Source organism: Tenrec ecaudatus, chromosome 18 (assembly GCF_050624435.1).
Source record: "Tenrec ecaudatus isolate mTenEca1 chromosome 18, mTenEca1.hap1, whole genome shotgun sequence".
Lineage (NCBI taxonomy): Eukaryota > Metazoa > Chordata > Mammalia > Afrosoricida > Tenrecidae > Tenrec > Tenrec ecaudatus.
Genome location: NC_134547.1, coordinates 3,373,677 through 3,399,055, shown reverse-complemented (window position 1 = coordinate 3,399,055; position 25,379 = coordinate 3,373,677). Strand labels below are relative to the sequence as shown.

Here is a 25,379-nt window from a genome sequence, read left to right as displayed (position 1 = left end):
AATAATTTATAAATTATCAAGGGTTCATGAGGGAGGGGTGGAAATGAGGAGCTGATACCAAGGTCTCAAGCAGAAAGCAAATCCTTTGAGAGTGATGGTGGCAACAAATGTACAAATGTGCTTGACACCATGGGTGGATGGATGGATGGATAGATGGATTGCAATGAGTTGTATGAGCCCCCAACAAAATGATTAAATAGAAATTAAAAAGACACACACAGCCCACAAAAGCACCAATATCGGATCATTTCCTACTGGCCACCACTGGAAGAAGCAGTAATGTTCGTCCCAGTCAGTAAGCTTCCCGATACAACAGAAAGGATGGCTCTGATCGGACATCCGGCAGATTTTTGGTCTCTTGGCATCTATGTAAAGGGAGTCTCTTCCTCTTTTGGGAATGAGCCCCAACAACCCTTAATATGTAAAGAGCACTCATGAATAAACAAATGAAACAAGAAAAAAGACGCATCGCGCCCCCCACCCCATCAAAGAGTGGAAGAAACAGGACTTGATGGACAATCTTCAGAGAAGGAAACTCAACAGACAGATGAGACTAGTCACCCTGACTGGGAATCAAAGAAATGCCTATTAATACAATGATGAGATCATATTCTTCACCTATCAGATGGGCAGGAACAGAAACTATGATAATATCCAGTGTTGGCAAGGATGTGGGAAAACAGGTATGCACACCTTGCTGGTAGGAGTTCCATTGCTGCAGGTCTCCTAATGGGCCATCCAGCCATGTGGGTCAAAACCATCTCTTTGACCCAGCCATCCCATCATAGGAATCAGCATGGAGGAAATGATTGGATATGTGGAATGAACAAAACATTGAAAATGTTTTTCATAGTCTTATCTACCTTTGGGAGACCCTGGAAGCTTGATTTACATGGAGGTCGCTGTGAGTCAGAGACAACCACAATGGAGCAAGGGAAATCCATGTGGATGTCCATGTGCGGGGGCATGCCCACACACCAGGGTAGTACAAATGGTGAAGGAACCGGCTGCTACCCCAAAGGCCGGTGGTTCAAGTCCACATAGAGGTACCCAGAAAAGGCTTGGTGTTCCTTCTACTTGTGAGAAACCAGCCATTGGAAGCCCTGTGGCAGGTGGGAGAGTGGGGAAGGGAGGGCAAGAAAAGAGGAGCTGATACCAAGGGCTCAAACAGAAAGAAAATATTTTGAAAATGATGATGGCAACATATGTACAAATGGGCTTGATACAATCGATGTATGGATTGTCACAGGAGCTGTAAGAGCCCCCAGTAAAATGATGTATTAAAAAATTTTAACATAAAAATAGGAAAAGAAAACCCTATGGTGTGGGAAGGAAAGAAGGAGAGAGAGAACAGGAAGAATCCAAATGAGGAAATTGCAACTCATGTTGTGAAACAAAATGTGGCAGTGTTGTCGAGTGGAAAACCGCTTTGCTCTGTCAACTTTCACTCAAACCACAATGTAAAAAAAATAGAAAAGAATGCCAATCGCTTCTTGGCCTTTTGGCTAATATCAAGTGTAGTATCTGTTCTTATCAGTTTACTATCTGATACGGCCTCTATCCGAGGACAATATATTAAATGGATTTTGGGAGCAGGGAGTTGGAATAGGAGTTTGCTCCGTCCACTCCATGCATCGACCTGGTATTGCAGTACTTCCAGGAACGGTGCACCCCCTCAGGGGATTCAAAAAAAAAAAAAGAAAGAAAAGAATGCCGAAAGTACCAAGCTGTCTTGGAGTACAGCCAGAAGGCTCCTTAGATGCAAGCATGGTGAGCATTCTCCTCGTGTGCTCTGGATAGATTAGCAGAGGGAACCGGGGCCTGCAGAAGGACATCAAGCCAGGTAAAGGAGAGTGAGCAAAAAACGAGGAAGACTCTCAATGAGATGGACTGGCACTGTGGCTACCATGCTGGGCTCAAATATAGCCACCATGTGAAGACGGCGAAGGATCGGTCAGTGTTTCATTCTGGTGGACGTAATGCTTCAATTCCCTGCCATCGGGTCAATTCGGACTCATAATAACCCTATAGGTCAGAGTAGAACTGCGCCCTGTAGGTTTCTGAGGCTGAAATTCTTTACAGGAGTGGAAAGCCTCATCTTTCTTCCACAGAGAGGTTTATGGGTTCAAACTGCTGACCTTGTGGTTAACAGCCCCATGCATAACCACTACACCACCAGGGTTTTACAAAGAGGTCTTTATTAGTTAGAGCTGACTCGATGGCACCTAACAACAGGTAGGAACCCAAAGCAGCCCTAGACATATTGTGGCAGTTACATGTGTTCAACTTGTAACTGGTAGAGTCTAGCCTGTCAATCAAGTCACAGCCAATGAGGTCTCTGTGTTGGCATGGCCTTCTCCTAAGGATTCTGGGAACTCCTGTCTTCCTCCCTGGAGGCAGAAGACACTCTCTCTGCTTTGTTTTCCTGCTGACAAGCCACATGGAGCTACGCTGATGGAGCTGGAGAAGCCATGTGGAGATTCACGTCAGTGCTGACAAGCTTCCACCACCACTGGATTCCCAAGACTTTCCATCCACTGGCCTGTGATCTTCCTGCATTTGGCATCATTGCATGTGTTGCGTGAGTCTGAAGAGGAATTTATAGACTGATATCGGACATATGGGCTAATATCAGACTTACGGACTTGAACTGGACTGGGCTGCGGTGTTTTCTTAATATACAGTTACTCTTGAATATAAAGTTCTCTATTACACACATATGAGTGTCTCTGGATTTGTTTCTCTAGTCTACCCAGACTAACACACATACGTATATGGCTGGGTTCCAATAAAACTTTAACAAGCAAGTAGAAACTGAGTTTGCTGAGCCCCCTGTGATAGAGTGTAGAAAGATAAAGGTTTTTTTAACCGTTTTATTGGCATATAATTTACATATCATACAATTCAATAGCTCAATTGTTCAATCATATCCAGGAGAACTGTGCAATCATTACCATATCAATTTTAGAGCACCCCCAATGGTTACATCGTCTTTAAAATGAGTTGTGCAATCACGGTCCGTTCTAGTGCTCCTACTTTCATCTTTTATTCCTGATATCCCCTTTCCATCCCTACACCCACCCCTGCATCCCCTATCACTATGCATCCACTCCTCCTGTGCTTCACAGACGGGAAACCCGACAGAAGCAATAAAAACAAAATCAAAATAAGATCATAAGGATGAACGATAAAATGCATGACAAGGAGCTGGCCACCTTGCGTGCCAGAAGTCTGCTGGCTGTGAATGCTGTTATTATAAAGAGAACAATGCATGTCAATCCTCTGCTTTGAAGACTCCCCACTGGGTTCCCAGACACACCCAAGATCCTTAGATACCTATTTGGACTTCAAAGAGTCTGTAGGTCTCCTTGTTGATAAGTTCCTGCAAAGTGTCAGGTGCTGTCCTGGGTGCTGAGGAAAAAAGGTCGTGTTATTGGGGAATAGGCCAAGACCTGCAGTAAGAGAACTAAAGAGAAGAACAGCTGAAGCTGAAAAATAGAGGGGACAAATGGTGCGTAAGCAACTCTGGCGAAGAAAGCTCATGGTGCCCGGCTAGCAAAAGGTCTTAAAGTCTTGAAGGTAAACAAGCGGCCATCTAGCTCAGAAGCAACAAAGCCCACATGGAAGAAGCACACCAGCCTGTGCGATCACGAGGGGTCGAAGAGATCAGATATAAGGCATCATCAGAACAAAAAAAATCTTACCATAGTGAATGAGAGGTGGGGTGCAGAGTGGAGACCCAAAGCCCATTTGTCAGCCACTTGAGATCCCCTTGCAGAGGGGTCTAGGGGAGGAGATGAGTCAGTCAAGGTGTGATGTAGCAACAATGAAAAATACAACTTTCCTCTAGTTCCTAAATGCCCCCCCCCCTATTATCTGAACTCTACCTTACAAGTCTGGCTGGACCAGAGGATGTAAACTGGTACAGATAGGAACTGGAAACACAGGAAATCCAGGGTGGATGAACCCTTTAGGACCAGTGGTGTGAGTGGTGATACTAGGAGGGTAGAGAGAGAGTGGGTTGGAAAGAGGGAACCAATTACAAGGATCTACATGTGACCTCCTCCCTGGGGGACTGACAACAGAAAAGTGGGTGAAGGGAGACGTTGGACAGGGCAAGATATGACAAAATAATAATTTATAAATTATCGAGGGCTCATGAGGGAGGGGGAGGGAAGAGAGGGGACCAAATGAGGACCTGATGCCAGGGCCTTAAGTGGAGAGCAAATGTTTTGAGAATGATAAGGGCAATGAATGTACAGATGTGCTTTGCACAATAGATGTATGTATGGATTGTGATAAAAGTTATATGAGCCCCTAATAAAATGATTTTTTAAAGAAAGAAATGAAAAACTAGAGGGGAAAAATCCAAGTGTCAAATGGTAGCATTGAAGGATTCTCTGGCTCAAATGAAATGTTGAACATTGCAAGAAGCATCAAACGACGGATGGAATACAGAGACAGAGACAGAGAGAGAGAGCCACCACATTGTGCCAAAAAGAACTGGTTGACATTCAACCATTTCAAGAGGTGACATATGATCAAGAACCAGTGGTCCTGACAGAGGTCCCCCTCAACACAAGAACACTTTGTTCTAATGACCTGGCATTCTGTAATGTTCACCTTCCCAACATGATCCCTGAAGTCAAAGTTGGTGCATAACCAATGTGAAGAAAGTTGATGGTGCCTGGCTATTAAAAGATATAGCATCTGGGGTCTTAAAGACTGGAAGTTAAATAAGTATTCATCTAGCTGAGAAGCAACAAAGCCCACGTGGAAGAGGCACATACACACACCCCATGTGATCCTGAGGTGTCAGTGGACAGGATCAGATATCAGGCATCAGAAGACTCAAAACGAACAAATATGTTCATGCAAATGATGGAGGTCATAGAGGACCCAAAGCCCATCTGCAGACAATTGGACATTCCCTCACAAAAGGGTCACAAGGAAGGAATGAGTCAGCCAGGGTGCAGCATAGCACCTACGAAACACAACATTCCTCTAGTTCTTTAATGCTTCCTCCTTTTCCCTGTCTTTACAAATCTGGCTAGACCAGAACATGTACATTGGTTCCATATAATAGCTCTTGACACACGGAAACCAGGATAGCTAAACCCCTCAGAAACAATAATGGAAGTAGCGATACCATGAGGGTAGGGAGAAGGCTAGGGGGAGAAAGAGGGAGTAACAGGGAACCAACTGCAATGATCAAAGTATAATCCTCTCCCCCAAAGAGACGAACAACAGTAGCATAGGTGAAGGGAGACAGTGGAACATGTAAGATATGAAAATAATAATAATTTGTAATTTATCAGGGTCCTCCAGGAGGATGGGAGGGTTGGGGGGAGGAAAAAAGAGGAGCTAATACCAAGAGCTCAAGAAGAAAGAAAATGTTTCGAAAATGATTATGACAACCTATGGACAAATGTGTTTGATACAATTGATGTATGAATTATTATAAGAGCTGTAAGAGCCTCCCAATAAAATGATTTATTAATTTTTAAAAAATTTAAAGAAAAGAAAGAAGTCCAACCTACACTGAAGGCCTTGGTTCCAGAAATTCACAGAGTACCAATTGAGATCTCTCAACAAACAGATGTTACACTGGAAGCATTCACACTCACACACACACACACACAAAACACAGCAAAGTAAGATGGCTATTTGGCCAACAGACTGGAAGGTGTCCATATTTGTGTTCATTCCAAAGAAATGTGATGCTACTGAATGTGACAATATTGAACAGTGTCCTTAAAAGCACATTCAAGTACGATTAACCTGAAGACAGTTTAAAAATAGCTGTAGTACACCAACAGGAGACTGCCAGGTATTCAAGTCAGATTCAGAAGAGGACATGGAACGAGAGATACCACCGCTGACGTTAGATCGATCTTGGCTGAAAGCAGAGACTACCAGAAAGATGTGCACCTGTGTGTTTCATTGCATGTGTAGAGGGATTTGTGTGGATTCTCACAAATAAGGGATAACATCATTAAAAAGGGCAGGAACTCTAACACTACATGGTGTTTATACAGAATCCACACATAGACCAAAAAGCTGTCTTCAGAGAATCCCTTAGTTGGCTACCACATCGTCTAAAATTGGGGAAAGGTGTGTGTCATGGTTGTGTCCTTTCACCATGCTTATTCCATCTGTATGCTAAACAAATCATCTGTGTGTTCATCTGGGTACTTTAGAGAAACAAATCCACAGAAACTCCTGTATAAGAGAGTTTTATATAAAAGTTAAGTGCGCATCAAGAAAACATCCCAACCCAGTGCTGCCCAAGCCCACAAGTCCAACATTAACCTATTAACCCATATGTCCAACACCAATCCACAATCCTCCTCCATCTCACAAAACAGACGCAATGATGCCGACTGCAGGAGGAAAGCCAAGTCAGTGAATGTGTAAGCATCTCTGTGTTGGCAGGGGTCTCCACACGACTGCTCCAGCACCCAGGGCTGCATCGGGGCAGGTCCATGTGGCATCTCCTCGGGTAAGTCCTGTAGGAAGTAAGCCTTGCCAGCTAAAGCAGGGAACTGGCTAAGACAGCTGCACCCTGGTCCGACCATCACAAAGCAAGAGACCCAAGAATTAGAAAGGCGAGCCTCACTAAGCTGTTTATCTCTCCACCCTTCAATTAATCTCACATGTGTTTACCGTCCAGGTTGGCACAATCTGAGACATTGGACGATGTGAAGAAGAACGTGGCACCAAGATTGGAGGAAGACTTATTTTAACAACCCTGGGCAAGCAGATGACACAATCTTGTTTGCTGAAAGTGAACCAGGCATGAAGGACTCCCTGATGAAGACCAGATACACATCAATGGCAAAAGAACTCAAATCCTCACAACTGAACCACTAAGCAGCATCAAGATAAACAAAGAAAAGATTGACGTTGTCCAGGATTTCACTTGACTTGGCTGCACCCTCAATACTCGTGGAAGCAACAGAAAGAGACATCAAATGACACATTGCAGTGGGAAAATCTCTAGCACAAGACCTCTTTCAACTGTTAAAAAAGTGAAGCTGTTACTTTGGAGACTAAAATGCACATGACCCAAAGCATGGTACTTTCAATCGCCTCAATATGCATGTGAACACTGCACATTGAATAATGAAGACCAGTAAAGAATTGATGCATTTAAATTATGGTGTTGGCAAAGAATATTGGCAGTACCATGGAGTGCCAGCAGGAACAACTCAATGCCAAGGAGACCCAAATCCTGGGCCAATCATGATAAACAGAGAAAAAGTTTACGTTATCAAGGATGTGTCTTGCTTGGATCCACAGTGAATGCTCATGGAAGCAGCAGTCAAGAGATCCAAAGAATTGCGTTGGGTAAATCTGCTGCACAAGTCCTCTTTAGAGTATTGAAGAGCTAGGATGTTACTTTGAGGATTAAGGTGCTCGGACGTAAGCCACGGTCTTTTCCATTGCATCGCATGCAGGTGAATGCTGGACACTGAATAAGGAAGACCATGGAAGAATCATGGCGTTTGAATTGTGGTGCTGGAGAAGAATATTGGAAGTACCGTGAATTGCTAAAAGAATCAATAAATCTGTCTCGAAAGATGTATAGCCAGAAGGTTCCTTAGAGGCAAAGATGGTGAGACTTTGTCTTATGTATTTTAGACGTGCTGTCAGGAGAGACCAGTCCCTGGGGCAGGACATCCTGTTTGGTCAAGTAGAGGGACAGTGGAGGAGAGAGAGACCCTCAAGCAGCTGGATTGACACAATGGACGCGACAACGGATTCGAGCACAGGAGCAATGCTGAGGCCGAGGCAGTGTTTGTTCGGTTGTGCGTGGGGCCCTATTGTGAGGTTTCTCGGTCATACCTCGGTTCTTGGCTTCCCACGAGAAAGAATTCACGCCGAAGCCTGGTATGTTAAGTGGGTTCTTAAGAAAGGCGGGAGAAGTTTCAGGTCCACAGTCTCAGAAGATTGCATGCTATTTCAGGGAAGTATGCCAACCCACGTAGAAGTTCACAACTGGATACAAACAACCTCCCTCTTGGAACAGCGCACCCCTACTCGAGTGGAACTGGGACCAGAGAGAGCACACCCCTGGCACAAGAGCGGGCGCAGGGGCAGGGTAAAAAGGGGCCGGCCTTCTGCCGCCAGGGTATTTCAAATCTCTGCCTGGGGAGATGTGGTTGAAGGTATTGTTTGATTCATTGGTTCTGTTAAGTCCACCTGGGTGGGGTCACAAGCCTGGGCCTAGTTTGGGCAGCCCAGGTGTACCGCCCACCTGGCTTGGGGCCTGAATTTGAGCATGCCCAGTTAAGGGGTCTGCCTAGGTGTTTAATGCTCGCCTGAATTACTTCTCCACCTCCTCTAGGGGGGCTTTTGCAGGCATGGGGGGGGGGAGGGTCAACCCTCTGTCCCTACTCTAGCTACTATGCGGTGGCGTGGAGTCGGTAGCATCCAATTACAATACAATGTGGGTCACAGATACATGGGAGTTCCAGACCATGAGAACAGCTTACCAGAAGCCTGGAAGCAGGGTTGTGTAGGAGACGTTGTGGGAGGAGGGAGGAGCCTGCTTTGATTGGAGTGTGAAGTGTGTGAGGGGGAGGAAGTTGTTGGAAGAAAGAGCTAAATCATGGCTCCAGTGCCAGACTGAGAAACCTGGTCATGACCGTAGGGTACTGGGGAGCCATAGAAGAGTTTAGAGCAGTGAAGGGGGTCTGAGCATATTTATGTGTTTGGGCTGAGGTGTAGGGTATGGACAAGACAGCTGAAGACTGTTGGGAGAGCAGCTCCCATCTCAGGGACTTTGTTCCGTGCCTGAAAGTTGACCAGTTCTCCGATACTCATAGTTCTAGAACCATACATAGCTGAGAACAAGCCAAGACAAACCACTGCTGATAAGCTGGTTCCAACAGACCCAAACTGCCCCTGCCAGGTCTCAAGGCTGTGGATCTTTGCAGAATCAGACTACCACATCTTTCTCCCGTGGAAATGGCCCATGGGTTAGAACTACTAACCTTTTGGTTAGCAGCCCAGCGCTTAACCACTGCACATGGGTGGTAGTTACATAATCTGTTGTCAATTTGAGACTTACAAGTGAAGGGGTGGAGTTTACCTGTCAATCAGGTCGCAGCTTGATGACCTCATTTGGAGGCGCCAAAGAGAAAAACAACTTGCTGGAGGCGGGACACATGCTCACTCCCTGTGAGACATTTCTGATGAAAGCCACCTGAAGCTACCCTGATGCAGCCAGCGCCCTGGGAGCTGAAGGAGCCACGTGCAGACCCCTCCCAGCACTGATATGCTTACACCACCACTGGATCCACAAGACTTCCCACCCACTGGCCTGTGAGCTTACTGCAATCGGCGTCATTGCATGTGTTTTGTGAGTCTGAAGAGAACTTTATAGATTGGTATCAGACATATGGGCTCATATCAGACCTGTGGACTTGCTCTGAACTGGGGCTGGGATGTTAACTCAATATTCAATTGCTCCTGTATCTAAAGCTTTTTCTATACACATATGAATTTGTTTTTCTAGACTACCCAGACTAACACAAGGTAGAATAAAGCCTCATTTCCTAGCCTTCTTGGAATTTATCTATGGGCCCATGTCTAAGTTTTGGCCCATAGGATGTGAGCAGAAAGGATTTATGTGCTCTCTTCTTTCTCCTGGCACAGAGGATGACTGGGGTTCAGACAGCCATTTGGGGCCATGAGGTGGAAGCCATATTTTAGTTGAGCCATGAGATGGAAGCGGGTGGGACTATGGAACAGACCAATGAGTATTGTTTGGCTTCCCACCTGTACTTTCAAGAGTGAGAAAGAAGCTTCTAGCCTGGGTGTGAGCTACTGATGGTCTCGGTCTCTTGGTTACAACAGCCAAACGTTGATATCAGATACGGGTCAGAAGGATGAAGTGGAAAGTGCAAGAGCAATAAAGGAGGAAACAGGAATTCCAGACAGAGAACAATAAAGGCTCAGAGGTGGTGAGACCAAGGTGGAGAGGGGCAGAAGACTGGGCTAGATGCCGAAGAAAGGCATCAATCATGAAGGAGGAGTGGGGATCCAGGAAATAATTTTCAACAGGGTAGGTGTGACATGGGTCTAAATTAGGGGGAAGAAAAAAATAAATATATAGATACAGAGATGATAGGTATATAAGTGGATGGATGGATGGTGGGTTCATGGATGAGTGGGTGCATGGATGAATGGGTGCATGGATGAGTGGGTGGATTGATGGATGGGTGGGTGAATGAGTGGCTGGATATGTGAGTGGTTAGATGAATAAGTGGAGGATGAATGGGTGGGTGCATAGATGGATGGATGAATGGATGAGTGGATCAATGGATGAATGGATAGGTGAGTGGATGAGTGGATGGATGTGTGAGTGGATGGGTAGATGGATGGGTGATGAGTGAGTGAGTGAGTGAGTGAATGGGTAGTTGGATAGATGAGTGGGCGGATGCATGGATGGATGAATGGGTGGATGGATGGGTGGGTGGGTGGATGAGTGGATCGATGGATGAATATGAATGGATAGGTGGATGGGTGATGAATGGGTGAGTGAGTGAGTGAGTGAGTGAATGAGTGAGTGAGTGAGTGAGTGAGTGAATGAGTGAGTGAGTGAGTGAGTGAGTGAGTGAGTGAATGGGTAGTTGGATGGATGAGTGGGCAGATGGATGGATGGATGGATGGATGGATGGATGGATGGATGGATGGATGGATGGATGGATGGATGTGTGAGTGGATGGATGGTTGGGTGGGTGAATGGATGGATGGATAAGTGGATGGGTGAGTAGATGATAGAAAGTCAACTCTGACATCACAGTGACTTCAATTCAACAGAACAAAACATTGCCTAGTCCTGCATGGTCCTCACACTCGCCATCATATCCAAGTCCATCATGGCAGCTACTGTACTTATCCATCTCACTGAGGGTCCTCTCCTTTACCAAACACCATGTCCTCCTTGAGAGATTGAGGCCTCCTGGTGATGTGTCTACAGCAAGTGAGTCAGACAGGGTTCTGTGATGACTCATAGGATTTTCATTATCTAGCTTTGGAGTCGACCACCAGGCCTTTCTTCCTAGTCTGTCTTAGTCTGGAAGGTCCGTTGAAAACCTGCCTACCATGATCACCCTGATGATATTTCAAACACTGGTAGCATAAAGACTGCCATCACAGTGACTCTAAAGCCACCACAGTATGACACACTGACAGACAGGTGGTGGAATACAGACACACACTAAGATTCTTTTTTTTTTTTTAATTGCTTCTTCGGATTGCATGATAGATCACTCCCTCATCTCCTTCAGGTCTCCCCTTAAATATCACCTCCTCAGTGATACCTGGCCCAACAACCCTAATTGGTGTGTGTGTGTGTGTGTGTGTGTGTGTATTGAAATACACATGACTTAGAATTTGCCACCCCAACCATTTTTATGTGGATAATCTTGTAACATTGATTACATTCATCTAGTTGTACAGTCTACCCCCATTCTCCATTCATCATCCTTAAGAGAAACTCAGCCTGTGCCCATTCAGCAATCATAGTCACAGCAACAACCAGCTGCCGGTTGACTCCATGTGAGTCGAAGGAGAATGATGCTCTGTCGATGTTCAGTGTCCAGAGGCTAATGTGTTCGGAACCCGATCACCAAGCTTTCTTCCAAAGCACCTCCACGCTTTGGAGTTTGTGAGGGGCAGGTTTTGTTTTGTTTTGTTTGTTAACTCTTTATTGTGAACGAGGTGAAGGTTGACAGAGCAGACCATCGGTCTTACATGAAACGTTTCCTTTCAGCTCAGTGGCCCATCGCTCATCCCACTTCCTCCCTGTGTTTCCTGTTTCCATCCCTCCTGCTTTCACAGCTCTCTGAAGATCGTCCTTGGGGAAATGCTGCCCCTGAGATCTCAAATGGTGGATGATTCTAACACGGGAGGTGGGTTCAGACCCAGACCCAGTGGGCGACTAAGGGTCATAGTCTTGCCGGGGTCCCACCTGTCTCCATTTGACAAGTAAACCTGGTGTCCTTAATGATTTGTGTTTGGGATCCACGTGTTCCTCCCGCCCTATCCAGGACCTTCCAGTGTGATCCATTTGGGGAGAAAGGGTGAAGTTGTACGTGTGTGTTTGAGAGAGAGAGAGACAGAGACAGAGATATAGGGAGTGTGTGTGTTTACAGAACAAATTTGCTTCCACCATCAACTATTTGTACAGATTCTGTCCCCTGAGTTATAACTTCACCTCCAAACTTTTGATTGGCACATGCGTGTGTTAACCTGTTGCACTACGCAGGGATTCTGGGTAAGCACTACCTCCTCACTCTTCCCTGCCACCCACCCTTTCTGGCATTGTCGTTAGGTATCATCGAGTCAGTTCCAGGTAATGTTGACCCTTATGTGCAACGGAATGAAACACAGCTCGGCCTGGCAAGAAACTCAGCATCGGCCTCACAATGGTTCGGTTTGAGCCCCTTGGTCCATCCTCTGCGTCCATCCTCCTCTTCTTGCTGCCCCTTGACTTTACCAAGTACGATGTCCTTCTCCAGGGACTCGTCTCTCCTGATGACACGTCCAAAGTAGGTGAGGTGAAGTCTTGCCACCCTCTCTTCCAAGACAGACTTAATTGCTTCTTCTGGCAGCCTCTGATGCTTCCGATATTTTCGCCAGCGTGATCATTCCAATCCACCCACCTTGGTAACCACTTGGTTATCTTTGGTTGCTATGCATTTGCCTCCTCCAGATAGTTCACATATGTGGGATCCCTCAATAATTGTCCTTCGGGGCCTGCCTTCTTCTACTCTAAGTGTACTTCCAAGATGCATCTACATCATAGCATGGACCAGGACCCTGCTTCTCTTGTGGCAGAGTAATAACTCGTTGTGTGGGCAGACCGTCTGTTCATCTGTTCCTCAGCGAGATGGGCATTTGGGTTGCTTCCACCTTCTGAGCTGTTGTGAAAAAGCATTGCAGTGAATGAGGGTGCGGGCTTTCCCATTTTATAGAAGCAAAGTTCATGGGCTAAACTCACAAGGCACGTACGTCTCTGATCCAGGATCCAAACTCCAATCTGTCTGGCCTCTTTCCCTTCCACTGCTCACTGGGCCCAGCACCTCTGGGGCTCAGAACCGGTCTCTTCCAGTTTCAGAAAGGGGTTCCCCAGAGGGCTCCACCTTCACTCCCTCCCTAAGAACAAACAGCTCCCTCCTGCGCCCTCCTTCTCCTCCCCCCACTGACCCTGTTCTCAGCCTACCTTCCTGGTGCCTCCTGCCTCTCCCTGCCCAGCCCCATGAATGGTCATGGCAAGCAGAGAATCACCAGTCGAACCCCCTTAGACCAGGGAGCTGCCTTTCTCTGAGCTCTCACCCTGCCAGAGCACCACCAAAGGAGTCCTGGTAGCTCTGTGGGTCAAGCACTGGGCTGCTAACTAAAAAGTCAGCAGTTGAGACCCCCCCCCCCAGTCTCTCTGCAGGAAACCAGTGGAACTATCTGCTCCCCAGAAGACAGGCAGCCTCAGAAAGGCTAAGGGTTCCACTCTGTCCTGTGGGGACAGTGGGAGAGGCCTCTGAAGAAGCCCTGGTGCCATTAGTAGTTAAGTGCACCACTGCTTACTGAAAGGTCAGTGGTTCAAATCCACCAGCCGTCCTGTGGGAGAAAGTTGAGGCCGTCTGCTTCCCTAATGGTTTATAGCCTTAGAAACCACATGGGGGGAAGCTCCACTCTGTCTTCTTGTTGTTGTTGGCTTTGGTTGGGTGTCATTGACTTGATTCTGACTCACAGGGACCTTATGTGAGTCAGAAAGAAACACTACCTTGTCCTGCTCCATCCACATAATTGCTGCTGGGCTTGAGCCTGTTGCTGTGGCCACTGGGTCAGCCCATCTCCTTGATGCTGTGCCTCTCTACGATACTAAGCTCGGTGTCATTTTCCAGGGACCAGTCTCTCCCGATAACATGTCCAACGTACAGGAGATGAAGCCTCACCATCTCGGCTTCGAAGGAACCTCCTGGCTGCACTTATTCCAAATTGATTCTTCTTCTTGAAGTCCGTGTGCCTTTCGAGATTCTCCGCCAACACCGTAATCCAAAGGCACCGATTCTTTGATCTTCTTAATTCGTTGTGCATCTCTCACATCTACATAAGGCGATTGAAAGCACCGTGCCTCGAGTCAGATGTGCCTGAGCCCTCAGAGTGCCATCCTCGCTCTTTGGCGCTTCCCAGAGGTAGCTACGCAGCGGACATTGCTGTCGTGACACTGCCTGGTCTCTTGACTGCTGTTTCCACGAGCACTGATTGTGGGTCCAACCAAGATGAAATCCTTGACAACTTCCGTTGTCCGTTTCCGTGCGTCCTGAGGGCACCTCACAATGACAGGTCTGGGCCTGTCGACAGGGTCAAGATCGGAGGCTGAATGCAAATCTCGACTTGACTTTCGCACGGGGAGCTCCCTGAGGGCCCACACAAGATGCGATGTGGTTAACAAACTAAACTGATACCTGCGCAAGGAGTCCTCGTGGCACTGTGCTAAAGTGCTCAACTGCTAACCAAAAGATGGGTGATTCTAACCCACCGATCCCTCAGTGGGGGGAGGGGGTACGGGGTGGGGCAGGGGAGGATGTGGCCTCCTGCTTCTGGGAAGATTCACAGCCTTGGAAGCCCTGTGGGGGTAGTTCTACTCTGCCTTCTAGAGTCAAAGTGAATTGGTGTAGGAGCCCTGGTGGGTTGTTCATCGGGCTGCTAATGCTAAAGTCAGCAGTTCAAACCCACCAGCCACTCAGAGTGAGGAAAACGAGGCTGTCTCCTCGCATAGATTTACAGCTTTGGGAACCCACAGAGGCAGTTCTCCTCTGTGCTGTAGGGTCGCTGGGAGTTGGACTGGGAGCTAGAACTGACTCCAGAGCAGTGGGTTGGGTTTGTCAGTGGTGGTTTGGGTTGGGGTTTGAGCGTCTTCCATTAAAGCACGTCCAGAACAGCCCACGTCTGCGCGTGGCCCCAGCCACACTTGGAGTTTCTGGAAACTCAGGTTTGGGACCCATCCAGAGCTTTGAGCTGATTCAAAATGGTTCCGTAATTGCACTGATAAACAAGGGCCGGGTACACATCATGACCACCAAATCTGTTGCCCGCAATATTTGGCCCAAGTAGGAAACAAAACACCCCTGCCCATCTCAAAGCTGCTGGCCAACCCCGGTCATAAATGGCGGTTGACTCGGCTCCACCATGGCGGCCAATCACAACGCTTAGCGTGTTTGCTACTCTGCCGAGGGCTGCTAGGAATGATCCTCTCCCAAAGTCTGATCACACTCTTTCCTCCTGGGCGTTTCAGGAGCCTGAGGCGAGGAGATTGGATTATTGGGACTCTGGAGAGCAACACGCATTCAAAGAGAGCTGCCGGCCACCCTCTCGGAGGGCACTCTTTACACAGAACATCGCTGTTTCCTCCAAAGGTCAAACTCACTGTCAATGCGTCCCTTGAGTTCAAAACTGCCAGAGACGGAGGGTCAAGTGACCCCAGGCTACAGGCTCAGCTGGTGGCAATGCGTGCAGGGCCATGTTTTTTATTGCAATCGCTGAAATGTTTTGAACTGGTTGGAAGCCCTGGCCAACCCATTGGAGTTGTGGCGGCTGGTCGGTGTCGTTGTTTCTGCTGTCCTCGTTGTCATGGCCATCATCAAAGTCTCCATTTCACTTCCTCCCCCAGCCACTCCCTCCCCCGCCCCCCGCCCAGACTTCACCCTTCCTAAGGCATACCCTCTTTACGGAAGCCCTGTCTGCAATTCTGACTCAACCTTGAAATCCAGGCCAAAGCTCTGTGATTATATCCTCGCAGCAAACTTCCCTGACCCTCACCTGAAGCAGCCACACCTGCCTGCCTTAGAGTCGCTCCATCTCTGGAAGTCTTATTCACCTATTTGCCAACCTGCTTATCATCTGTCCCTCTCCCCACCCAACCCATGAGGGTAACAGCCTTGATGGGGCCTGGGCGTTTACTCACCTGCCCCACCCATCCATCCAGCACTTAGAACATGCTTGGTACACACACACACACACACACACACACACACACTCAAACTCAAAGATTTCTGATATTGTAAACTTTCTATGGAGACAGCCTCTTCTCTCGCCCGTGGACTGGCTGGCTGCTTTGAACCAGCAGCCCGGCAGTCAGTAGCCCAACGCCTAACCCATACCATCGCTGGGACTCCTGAGTTTCTGCTTGCGTGATGGTACAGTGTGGAAATAGACCAGATCGTGATGTTGGTTGGGCAACATGTTGAATACAACGTCACTAAATTACACACGTGAGGGATGTTGAAATGGCCAATGTCTGGTGACCTGTGTGGCCCAATTTGTTTAAAAGTCAGTTTGAGAAGGGATTGGAAAATAATCATTGCTTACCGGGTTCTGGGTTTCGTATGTATGGATTGTGATAAGAGTTGTATGAGTCCCTAATAAAATGTTTTTTAAAAAAACAACTTAAAAACAAACACAAAAGCAAAACCTAAATACATCCCACTGCCGTGAGGTTGATTCTGACTCACCTCAATGCTGTAAAAACTGCTCCTGAGGGAGGGGGGAAATGAGCAGCAGATATTAAGGGCTCAAGTAGAAGGCAAATGTTTTGAGAATGATGATGGCAACAAATGTACATATGTTCTTGACACAATGGATGTATGTATGGATAGATGGATGGATGATGGATTGTGATAAGATACGAGCCCCCAATAAAATGATTTTAAAAACAAACAAACTGCTCCTTAGATTTTCTGAGACTGTAAATCCGTATTGAAGCAGACAGCCACTTCTCTCTCTCTCTCTCTCTCTCTCTCTCTCTCTCTCTCTCTCTCTCTCTCTCTTTCTCTCTCTCTCTTCCCGTGGTTGGTGGCTTCAAACTGCCAAACTCAAGATGAGCAAGCCAATGCCTAACCTACAGCACCATGGGGGCTCCTGTACTTGGTACAAAACACTCAAAACCAAATTCACGGCCATCGTGTCGATTCTGACCCAGAGCAACCCTATAGGACAGGGTAGACCTGCCCCCTGTGGGTTTCTGAGACTCTAACCTTTTACTGGAGTAGAAGGCCCGGTCTTTCTCCTGAGGAGCGGCTGGTGTTTCCAATTACTCACCTTGTGGTTAAGCTCCGATCCTAAAACACTACACCCAGGGAAGCAAGCCTTAGAACTGATGGTGATGATGGATATACACCTATTTTTAAAAGCGATTTAACTATGGAAGTGTATGATATGTGAGTACTCTATCAACAAAGCTACTTAAAAAGAAAAGAAAAAACAAATTTGACCAATGGTTACCATGCGGGAAAGAGGAACGGTTGTAGCTTAGGGGACATTGAGTCTATGTTAAGGGTGGAATCGTTTAGAAAAGGATATCAATAGTGGTTGTACAACACAAAGAGTATGATCGATGGCACTGAATGATACATGTTGAACATCGGTGCACAACCTTCCTAATGCCGTAACCCTTTGATACAGTTCCTCATGTTGTGGTGACCAACCCCGACCCTCAACCATAACATCATTTTCGCTGCTACTTCATCACTGTCAGTTTGCTACTGTTAGGAATCGGGCAACCCCTGTGAAAGGATCGTTTGACACACACACACACACCCCAAAGGGGTTGTGACCCACAGGTTCTGAACTGCTGACATAGAAGGTGTTGAATTTGGAGGGTGTGTTGTTGCGTCTGTTTGGCTCACAGTGAGGGAAATAAAAATGACATGAATAACATTGGGTCCAAAGGAGAAGAAAATGCGCTGGAATTGATTGTGGTGGTCCTTGCACGACTCTTCTTGGTGGGGCTGGATTATCGAGTTGTGTGATGTGGGTGGTGTGCGAACAAAACCGCTTTAAAACCAAAAATACTATGCCCAGGGCCCCCAGGCCAAATCCTACTCAACCCCCAAGGTCCTATTGAGTTATCCTTAACCCAGAGGAGCCTTTTGCTACGTCCCGATCCAGGACGTTGCCTATGACACTTCCAGTGCTTAGGACACCATTCCTTCCTTGTTGCCATGTGCCACCATGCTGGTTCCTACTCACGAGACCCCCTGTGCCCGGTCCCACACGGCCCCTCAATCATTGTTTTGTCTGAGTCCATGTGCACAGCCACTGTGTCCATCCATCTCCTGGAAGATCTTCTTCCTCTTGTTCGCCGACTCTCTACCAAGCCTGATGTCAAGGAGCTGGTCTTCCCCAAAACATCTCCAAAGTCCCTGAAACAAAATCTCACATCCTTGGCTCGCAAGAACATTCTGTCTGTACATCTGCTGAGACAGAATTGTCTTTTTGGCTGGCAGTCCACGGTACTTTCAATAGGCTTCACCAGCACCATAACTCAAATGTATCAATTTTTGTGGTCTTCCTTATTCATTATCCAGCTCTCCCATGCATATACCTACCACCACCACCCCAAAAAACAAACTTAATGCCATCGAGTTGACGCCAACTCATAACAACCCTATAAGACAGGGTAGAACTGCCTGTGCCTGTGGGTTTCCGAGACTGTCACTCGTAGCAAGTGTGGAAAGACCTCCTCCAACACGCAGATCAGGCCACTGGAGATCCTCCGGCTCACATCACGTGCACCTTCGTCCTCGAAGTGACAGCTTTCTTCTTTAACACTTTACCATGTTTGGGGGTTTTTTTGCAGTAGATTTACCCAATGGAAAACATTGTTTAAAATTTTTTTAGAGAGAAAAAAGGAACATATACATATATGTGTAAAAGTTTTTGTTGTGAAGTAGGTAAGAGTTTACATTTTCTAGCATCATATTTTTTATTATTTAATCACTTATCGGGAGCACTTACAGATATCATTCAGATCGTTATTTGTTTTTGATTCAGCAGCTTAAACACTTTATCAAGCCTCCCAATAGCTTGTCCTGTCCCCCACCCCCACCTCCTCTTTGTTTCTTTCTCTCTTCACTCTCCTTCTTGGAGGCCTTTGAATCCTTGACTGCTGCCTCTGTGAGCATTGATCCTTGACAACTTCCGTCTCTTTTGCATTTATCATGATGCTGTGCAGTGATCCAGTTGTGAGGATTTTTATGTGTTTGTTTGTTTCCTTTTTACTGTGTTGTAGCCCGTACTGAAGGATGTAATCTCTGTTGTCATTGGAGAACTCCTCTTCACCCTTCAAAACCCTGTCAAGTTAACCCTTATGCAAAGAAGGTCATTGTGACTGCCTCACACACTTACATTAGGATTAAACCCAAGAACAAAGTTCCCTGGTAGTGTAGTGGTTATGCATTGGGCTGCAATCCCCAAGGTCAGCAGTTAGAAACCACCAGGGACTCCTTGGCAAAAGATGGAGCTTTCTACTCCCATAAAATTACAGTCTCAGAAACCTACAGGGACAGTTGTACCCTGCCCTGTAGGGTCTCTATGAGTCAGGAGGAATTCCATGGCAGTGAGTGAGTCAAAAAAAGAGGAAGAATGGCAAGGAGGGACGGGGAATTGGAGGGCGATCCGTGGACAACAGGAAGAGTATCATCAATGGCACTGAACTATACACGTAGACGTTGTTGAGTTAGTGACTATTTTGTTGTGTAAAATTTTTGTCAAGCTTGAAAAAAATTACATGAATAATGAGTACAGAGAAGAATAAAATGTCCTAAAACTGTGGTAAAGATTGTACAACGCTTCCTGATGTGGTCGAACTACTGAGTTATATGATGTGTGGATGAAGTGCCAATAAAGCTGTTTTAAAAAGGGAGAAGGGACCGAAACAGGGAGGAAATGGGATACAGGATGTTATAGTGTGGGAGTGCAATCAATGATATGAAACAAAAGGTGTATGGATTGTTGGATGGAAACCTGACCTGCCCTGTGAACGCTCATCCAGTTCACAATAAAAAGCTAGCTGCTTCCAGAAGATGATGCCCATGTAGAATCACTGTTCTGGGCTCCTGTTGTTAGATGGAAAAATCAAGAGAAAGTAGCTGCTAGCTTGAGAGCCAGAGCAGGCCAGAGACCCGTAAGCAGGCTGGAGATCCAGAGCAGGCCAGAGACCCGTGAGCAGGCTGGGGATCCAGAGCAGAGCTCTTGTCTTTCCTTGGCTGTGGATGCCGACCGAGCTCAGTCAGTTTCCCAGGACATCCTCAGCCGACGGCAGCAAGGTGGGCCTGCCCTTGCATATCCCCTTCCAACCCCAAACACAGAACTACAGCTCTGAGGGTACTGGAAGGGAGGGGTGGGAAGTAGGGGAAGACTCTGCTACCCCACTTGAGGGGAGAATTGTATGTGAATGGTTATTTTGGATGGTGTAAGATATGGCCAAAATAAATAAATAGATAAGGGGAGTGTGGAGGGGAGCTGATACCAAGAAAGAACATGTTTGGGAATAGATTGTGGTAGTGTTAGGTAGCTAGCTTAGGGACAGGGACTGCCTCTCCCATGCCTGCAAAGGCCCCCGTGGAGGAGGTTGGAAAGGCACCAGGCAACCACTAGACACCTACGAAGACCCCTAATTGAGCATGCTCATATACAAGTCCCTGGCCAGCTGGGAGGTACACCTGGTTGCCCAAACTAGGCAGACATCACCCAGGTGAGCTTAACTCAGTCAATGGGGTCAACCAATACCATCAACCTTGCCTCCCCAGCCAGAGGCTTGAAATATCCTGGCTGTGGAAAGCCACTCTCTCTTACTCTGCTCTTGGTTAGTGGTAGGTCGGAGGGTGGGGGCGCACATGGGACGCCCGGGCATGCCCCCTCAGGGCCCCCTCCAGGCCTGCTGGGGCCTCAGTCTCTCATGCCCTCTAACTCTCTGGCCTCCACAGCCTCTTGCCCCTTGGTCCCTCGGCCCCTCGGTCCCTGGGATCCCCCCAAGTTCTGCACCCATGGGTGCTCTTTTCCCCAGATGTGAGCACCTTTGAGACTGGGAAACCCGAAACGTGTCCTGTCCTTCCTAAAACACAACAACAACAAAAAGCCCTTGGATTACAAAACGGGCATCAGCATGAATTCTTTCTCAAGGGAAGCCAAGAACCAAGATATTTCCTAACACAACCTCCAGTGATGTATCATGGCCTGTCACTGTGGAAGGGCAGTGTCCCCAAGTGGAGACTCTCCTTGAGAACACGGGGTGAGACGCCTATGCAGGCCCAGGAAGTAGCCATTGAATAGATACAATTAATGTATGTGCAACGGTGTTTGTTCATCGGGCTTACGTAGCCTCCACGCTCAGCAGCCTGGGTCCCTGGCTGCCTCAAGCCGCTCCCCACTCCCCAGACTGAGCAGAACCGCCTCCCACAGTTCCCCGGGTTTCCATCTTTGAGGGCAATGTAGCTTGATGGCTAAACGCTGGACTGGTCGCCAAAAGAAAGGTCAGCGGGTCGAACCCCCCCACTGCTCTGTGTCAGGAAAATGAGGCCGTCTGCCCACATGAAGATTCTACACTCACCATCGAGTGGACGTCAACTCACAGCGGTCTGATAGGACAGGGTAGGAGTAGAAAGTCTCCTCTTTCTGCTTGTGAATGCAGAAACCCTGCCCTGGGCCAGCTTTGCTCTGTCCTGCAGAGTCACTACTTAGGGGCCCTGGTGACGTAGTGGACCGCTCACCCCAAGTTCAGCAGTTTCAAACCACCAGCCGCTTGCAGGGAGAAAGAAGGGGCTTTCCACTCCTGGAAAGAGTTACGGCCTTGGTGTAACAGCGCTTTTAGAATTTGTCTAGCAGGGTTTCCAGTTTCCTCCAAAAGACCCCCCCCCCTGAAAACAAAGGGGGTGGGCGGAAGGAGTTACAGTCTCAGAAACTCAACCCTCTTAGAATTTGTCTAGCACAGTGGTCCTCAACCTGCCTCGTGCCGCGACCCTTTCACACAGTTCCTCAAGTGGTGGTGACACCGCCCCCAACCATAAAATTATTTTCGTTGCTACTTCATCACTGTCATTTGGCTACTGTGATGAATCAGGCGACCCCTGTGAAAGGGTCCTTGGACCCCCAAAGGGGTTAGGACCCAGAGGAAGAGAACCGTTGGTCTAGCAGGATATTTGTTTTTCTGTAGAAGACACCCCACACACAAGAAAAAAGAAGAAGAAGGAGAGAAGAAATACATAAAGAAGTTAATTCCAATCTTCGACACCGCCAGGCCCCTACCCCAGGGGCAGTTCTACCCTGTCCTGTCGGGTCTCTGTGAGTCAGAACGGACTCAATGGCAGGGAGCTGACAAAGTCACTGGGAGCTCTGGTGGGTGACAGGTTGCGTTGCTAACCTCAAGGTCAGCAGTTCAAAACCACCAGCTGCTTTCTCTTGCAAAGTGTTCTAGTCTGGGAAACGCACAGGGGCGGCTGGACCCTGCCCTTCAGGGTCCCTGTGAGTCCTAACGGGCAACGACAGGGAGTTTGGGTTGTTTGTTTCAGGCTGGTGTGCGGGGTGGTCACTGTGAGCCGGAATCAACCAGAAGGCATGGGGTTGGCTCACAATGCGTGGAATGTAAGCTTCACAGATGCAGATTATCAGGTGAGTTCGAACTGCCAACTGTCAGCCCAGCACTTACGGTAACCATTGTGCCAACACGACACCGTCCCTAAAAGCCACAGCCGAGAACCCTCTGCAGAAGTTCTGCTCTGAGGACCACGGTGACATAGTTTGGGGACAGAGGTAGACCCAGGGCAGGAAGACCCAGGCAAACTCTTAGGGCACAGGCCCAGGCCAGCCTTGCCCTCGGCCCTGGCCTTCCCGAGTTGGGCTGTGCAGGAGTGGCCGCTCCGCTGGTATTTGGGGAACCCGGCTCTGCGGTCTGGAGAGAGGGTGGGGCCCTCTTGGCGACCAGCGAAGGAGGAAGGAGGGCCTGTCCAGCAAGGCAACCAGGGAACCAGGGCGGTGGCAGCGTTGGTTTCGGGCTCTGAGGCCCCCGCAGTCTCAGACACCTGACACTGGGCGCAGGGCTGGGCCTGGGCCTCATACCTGCTGCCCTTAGGAGAGGGTGTCCTGACCCCCAGTTCCTCCCTCAGACCAGGAGTCCTGACGCCCAGCCCTCCTCCTCCCTCAGACCAGGGGTCCTGACCCCCAGCCCTCCTCCCTCAGACCAGGAGTCCTGACCCCCAGCCCTCCTCCTCCCTCAGACCAGGCAGGAGTCCTGATCCCCAGTCCTCCTCCTCCCTCAGACCAGGAGTCCTGACCCCCAGCCCTCCTCCTCCCTCAGACCAGGCAGGAGTCCTGACCCCCAGCCCTCCTCCTCCCTCAGACCAGGAGTCCTGACCCCCAGCCCTCCTCCCTCAGACCAGGAGTCCTGACCCCCAACCTTCCTCCTCCCTCAGACCAGGAGTCCTGACCCCCAGCCCTCTTCCTCCCTCAGACCAGGAGTCCTGACCCCCAGCCCTCTTCCTCCCTCAGACCAGGAGTCCTGACCCCCAGCCCTCCTCCCTCAGACCCCTCTAAGAGAACACTTCGTGCCACCTGCACTGTGACATGGGGCTGGTGGCCGCCCCCTCTGAACCTCTGTTTTTTTCCTCTGTACACCCAGCTGTCCCAAAGATGACGTCGTGACCTATCCGCCAGCGCAGGCAGGCAGAGCCCCAGACATTTTTGTGGTGTGAATACCACAGAAGGCTCTAGGAAGAGAAATAAACAAGGACCCGCCTCCCTCACCCACTGGGCAGTGGCGTGGCAGCAGCCCTGCCTGTCTGCCTGGCCACTCCCTCCACCTGGGGCTGTCCGACTTGTCCTTCAGGTTGGCTCCTGCCTCCCCTCCTCCTCTGGGAAGTCCACCCTGCTTCCTGGGTTTCTGCTCCGCCCTCTGAGTAGTCAGTGATCACTAAGGTGACCAGATGTCCCGCTTTGGGCGGGACAGTCCTGATTTTTAACAAATTTTCCCGCATCCCGCAGCGTTTTTAAAAAGTCCCGATTTGGGGAAAGAATGCACGACAAGCTAGGGGATACGGTTTTCGGCTGCCACGTGGCTATTTCACCAGGATATGAGTTTTATCAACGGTGTCCCGCTTTGAAGGAGAGGCTGACCCTCAGTGACCGCCCTCACTGTGGTGGTAACACCACTGCCCAGCTCCCCCAATGCTGCATAGGGACACACACACACACACACGCCTCCCCTACGCCCCCCGAGGCCTATTCTCCTTTTACTTTGGGGACACTGGGACACCGAGAGTTTAGTGAAGCCATTTGCCCAAAGTCACACAGCCAGACAGGGCCAGCTTAGTCCCCACAAGACACCCGGGCTTGCTCTTGCCGGGTACCATGGTGGGTTATGTTGGGATTAGGGTTTGGAGTCACCATCTACTCCCCTGGAGAACAACGGCGTCTATAGGTCCTATAGGGTGCCTACAACTCCAGGGCAGTGAGGTGTTTTGTTTTGTTTTTGTTTTTGAAATGATACCGGGGAGAGGGCGCATGTGGGCAACCGGTCTGCATTCATTAAGGAGTCTGGGAGGCCAGGGCTCCCGTGGAGGAAGCCTTCGCATCTGTGGATTGAGATGCGCCTCACTCACATTCTCCTAAGTAGAAGTTATTCCCCAAGACGTTCCCGCGTAATGATGCCATTTTTAAGGTGCTGCTTGCAAGCACGTGGCCGCTGCTATATACACTGGAAGATCATCTGCTTGAGGGCTACCTGTCTGAAAGTTGCCAGCCTGTCATCAAAAGCAATCAGACCCTGTTGTCTGTCCCACCCTAAGCCGGGCCCATTCTCTTCTGATCAGGATAGGAGGTTGTTCCCCTAGAGCAGGGGTCCTCAAACTTTTTAAACAGGGGGCCAGTTCACTGTCCCTCAGACCCATTGGAGGGCTGGACTGTAGTTTTAAAAAAAACTATAAACATATTCCTATGCACACTGCACATATCTTATTTTGAAGTACACAAACCAAAGGGGCAAAAACACCCAGCGGGCTGGATAAATGTCCTTGGCGGGCCGCATGTGGCCCGCGGGCCGTAGGTTGAGGACGCCTGCCCTAGAGAAATGCTCAAAGACACCCGAAGGTCAAGCCAACTCAGCAATGACCAAGGTTAGGCTGCCATCGAGTCTAGAACCTGCCCACCTTGTTACGTGTCACACGCGTGCCTCTACTGCCTGCCCTTCCTATTGCGCGTACTCTCCTAGCTCGCCCCCCTCCTGTTACGTGTTAAACCTCTTATACTACCCTTTCCTGTTACATGCGTGCCCGAGATCAAGTAAACGCGTGAGATGACATGAAGCTCGCTCTCTGCCCGGACCTGGCTCCTGAAGCCATGACTGAGAGGTGAGCCCTTGCCTACTTGACCTTTCACTTGCCCCTCAATGACACAACCACCCCTTGAGCCCATTCGGTTGTGGGGAGGCACGTCCCCGACAAATTGACTTGCACTGAGCTAAGAGAGCTCTGCTATCAAGTGGTGCGTCTGCCCCAAGCCCCGGGGACCTCCTTTGCACGTCACAGTTGGACACT

At 48.7% G+C, this 25,379-nt stretch overlaps 2 non-coding genes across 2 annotated transcripts; both read left to right on the top strand.

Annotated features, from left to right (window-relative positions):
• Positions 1-1,485: 1,485 nt before the first annotated feature.
• On the top strand, positions 1,486-1,676 carry LOC142432998 (U2 spliceosomal RNA). Its single transcript, XR_012781061.1, has one exon. It is a non-coding gene; the product is annotated as a U2 spliceosomal RNA (small nuclear RNA).
• A 19,968-nt stretch (positions 1,677-21,644) lies between these two features.
• On the top strand, positions 21,645-21,707 carry LOC142432892 (U7 small nuclear RNA). The gene has a single exon (XR_012780986.1). It is a non-coding gene; the product is annotated as a U7 small nuclear RNA (small nuclear RNA).
• The last annotated feature ends 3,672 nt before the right edge of the window (positions 21,708-25,379 follow it).